The sequence below is a fragment of the Austrofundulus limnaeus genome, unplaced genomic scaffold (assembly GCF_001266775.1).
Source record: "Austrofundulus limnaeus strain Quisiro unplaced genomic scaffold, Austrofundulus_limnaeus-1.0 Scaffold1499, whole genome shotgun sequence".
Lineage (NCBI taxonomy): Eukaryota > Metazoa > Chordata > Actinopteri > Cyprinodontiformes > Rivulidae > Austrofundulus > Austrofundulus limnaeus.
This window is the reverse complement of record NW_013953901.1, coordinates 8,694-12,259: the sequence shown is the minus strand read 5'-3', so window position 1 is coordinate 12,259 and position 3,566 is coordinate 8,694. Positions and strand designations below refer to the sequence as shown.

Here is a 3,566-nt window from a genome sequence, read left to right as displayed (position 1 = left end):
AGGGATGAAGTGCCCCGAGTCAAGAGTGTGCATGATAAAATTTGAGGGGATGGTCGCGGATGAAAGTGCGGTATGCTTGGAATGACCAGCGAACTAGGATCTGAATAACATGGTCGGGGATCCCTGAATAGGAAGCTGAAGAGGCACCTCCTATGCGAAAGGAGTGGATGGAATAAAGGGCTGGAGAGATGCTTGATTTGCTCAGTACTTGATGGAAGTGTTTGGTGAACCAGAAATGGGTGGCCTGGCAGCCGGATTCTGTAATGAACAGAGGGTCAAGGGGAGAAGCGTTAGCTCTAATACGAGTTTGCAGGTAATGGGTGAGAGGTTCATAGGAGCTGAGAAAGGAGCTGAGACGAAAGATGTGAATAGGAAAAGAAGTTCCGAGCTGATCGGTTTTACTTTTCCTGAGGTTGTAAATCAGGGTGTCCTGACTGAGGAAAGAAATGTCTGTGAGACACGGGTGGATGGAAGGGTTGTGTTTGGAGGCAGAAGGGGTGAATTTGGAGCAGCGAAGGAAACCGAAGAAAGCCAACAGGAACATGCATTTTAGTGAAAGGTCTACGAACGGAGACGTATGGCCGGAGGGCAGGGTGAGGATGCAGTGTGTGAGGAGGTCGGTGAGTGGAAGATGGCGTGGGAGTGAGGGGGGCTCCTTTTAAGTCCTTTGAGCAGCATGGCTACGTGGCTAAGGGCTGGACAGGAGTTGCCTGTGGCCAGCTTAAAGAAAAAAATTGATACCTGAAAGGCAGGTTTGGATGGTGGAAATGTGAATTTGAAGAATGGAATGTGAATGGGTGATGAAATGACAGATGGAGATGGTATGGAGAGTGGGAAAAGGTAAATTGTACTTTACGTGGTATGATTTGAAGCTGAGCCAGCCTGTCAGATATGCCGAGAGGGTGCGAGGGGCGAGGCTGTTGAGGATGGCTTGTTGTGAAACGTGGGAGATGCTGGCAAGCTGCAGAGTCAGTTGAAGATTGTGGCTGAAAATGGAGGGACTGGTGTTGGATGAGAGTCTGCTGTAGGTGCCTATGCACTGTATTTCTGGAAGGAAAAACAAGAGAGTGCATCAGCAATGTGGTTATGATAGCCTGGAACATGAGCTGCCCTAAGCAGAAACTGATGTTGAGCTGAAACTAGTGTAAGTCTCCACACGAGTTGCATGATGGCTAAGGAATGAGGACGACCTTTATTAATTATTTCGACTATAGCTGTTATCGGAATGGATAAGGATGGAGTGCTGGGACCATTCGTGTCCTCAAAGGAGAGCTGCGATGACAACGAGATACAACTCATACAAAGCAGAAGAGGGAGAGGCTGAATCTGGTTGCAGGGAGTCAACCTCCGGGGGCCAAGTGGAGGCAAACCATCTGCCTTTGTGAAAACCACCGAACCCAATGGAGGGGGCGTCTGGATCTGTGTAGAGCTGAATGTCGTCTGGATGGGAGGTGAAATCATTGTAAAAGAAAGAGATGCCGTTCCAGGAAGACAGAAAATGGTGCCAGAGCTTCATTTCCATCCTGCAGGCATCGTCAAGGGTGAGACGGCCATGGAGTGACGGGACGCTGGCAGCGGTGGATAAAAGATGGGAAATGAAAGATTTCCCCTGGGGGATGATGCAGATGGCATAATTTATGTGGCTGAGAAGAGACAACAGCTGATGTTTGGTGCATGAATCTATGAGCATGAAGTTGGAGAGGATCAGGGTGATGCGATGCACCTTCTCGGGAGGTAGGGAAGCCTGAAGGGAGGAGGAGTCTAAGGTGATGCCTAAAAACTCGGAAAGAGGAACACCTAGATCTGAAAAGGCATGGATGAGAGCGCAGAGCCCTGAGCGAGGTGAAAAGGAGGAAGGGGTGATAAAGTCATCCAGAAGGTGGAGAACGTAAGGGAGTCTGAAATTATTAATAAGGATCCAGCAAAGAGCTTCGGACAGTGAATCAAAAATCTTGGGGCTACTTCGGCAGCCAAAGGTGAGCCGAACTGCAAAGTAGCAGGTGCCCTTCCAATACACAACAAAGAAGTGCCAGAAGTCTGGGTGGATGGGCAAGACCTTGAAAGTGTTAGTAATGCCCGCCTTTGAGAGCGAGGCTCCCCTGCCCACCAGACGAATGAGGCGGATGGCGTGGTCGACAGTAGCGTATTGCATGGAAATGTCTGAGAAAGGGATGAGACTATTAATGATTGGTACGTGGGACCTGTGAGGGGCGGACAAGTCAATGATCAGCCTCTTCTTGCCTGAGTATTTTCGGGTGGCAATGCCAATGGGGCTGACACGAAAGACAGAGAAGGGGGAATGGCTGAAGGGACCAATCATGAATCGGTCCTGAACTTCTTTAGCTAAGAGGGCATCAACTACATCTGGCTCAGAGAAGGCGGACTGAAGTTTGCCGCAGTGGGTGATGTGATCTGGGAGGGTCACTAGACCTGGGTAAAAACCAAAAGTGAAGCCATGAATAAGAAACTCAACGAAATCCCGATCAGGATGGTGTTTTAAGGCAGAGAGTAGATCACTCACCTTAATGGGCATGGCTAGGTGGAGTGCTAGTCAGCTGGGGTTGTGGGGACAGGAGGACCAGGCGTGAGTGCCACCGCAGAAGGAGCAGATGTGCAAAAATCTGCAACTAGAAGCAGAGCAGCCCAGATCATTGAAGTTATTGCACACCATGCGGCCGCCTTGGGAGAGGATGGGGCGGCCGCGTTTGTCGATGCCCCCGGGGGAGGGGCAATGGGCCTGCGCTAAACGGGAAAGGACTTAGGGATTGGGGGAGGGGTGGACGGAGGGGCATGACGAAAGTGCAGGTGGTGGCGTGGTGTGAAGGATTACCACAGAGACTGCATCTAATGGAAGCTCGAGCAGCAAAGACACGGCAGTATAGCTCTGAGTCCAGAGCACCCCAAAAGGTTCCCTGGTTAAACTGGGCTAACCAGCCTGCTGCCTGAGTGGAGAAAAGGACATGGTACTCGTAAAAGGCTGTGCCTCCGAAACGGAGTGCCATATCGAGCACGATGGAAAGATAATCGTCGAGCTACGAACGGCGGTCGGGAAAAATGGAACAAATTGTGTCCCTAAAGAGTGAGAAGGCCAAAGCGAACTCCGCTGGGGTGAGTTCCTTAGAATGGGAGACTGAGGGGTGGCCTAGTTGCATGGGCCCCAGGCTGGTTAGCAGCTCACGGGGCAGGCCGAAGTGGCTGAGGGAGGGCTGAAGGAGTAAGGCTAAATCAACATAATTACCATTCAGAATCTGCTGGCGCAAAGCTGGGGAAACTGGGGAGGGGCGAGTCAGGATTGGGGGGGCGAAAGGGGGTGCTGCTGTGGATAGAGAGTAGTAGTTAGAATGATGGGAAGGAACATAGGGTGTTGGGAGAAGGGGATTGGGGAAGGATAAGGGGAGAAACGAAGGCACAGGAGGTGTAAAAGGGGGCCCCGAGATGGCCGGTCGATCAACCGGGGCTACAGATGGTAAAGGTAGGGATGAAGTAGGTGGATAAGGAGCTTGAATGTGCTCACTAGAAAAGGGGAGGGGAGCGAAAAAGTGTTGAGAAAGAGATGGGAGGGAAGA

At 51.1% G+C, this 3,566-nt stretch overlaps 1 pseudogene; it reads right to left on the bottom strand.

Moving 5' to 3' along the window:
• Positions 1 to 561: 561 nt before the first annotated feature.
• Positions 562 to 2,533, bottom strand: LOC106535592 (uncharacterized; annotated as a pseudogene).
• Positions 2,534 to 3,566: the final 1,033 nt, after the last annotated feature.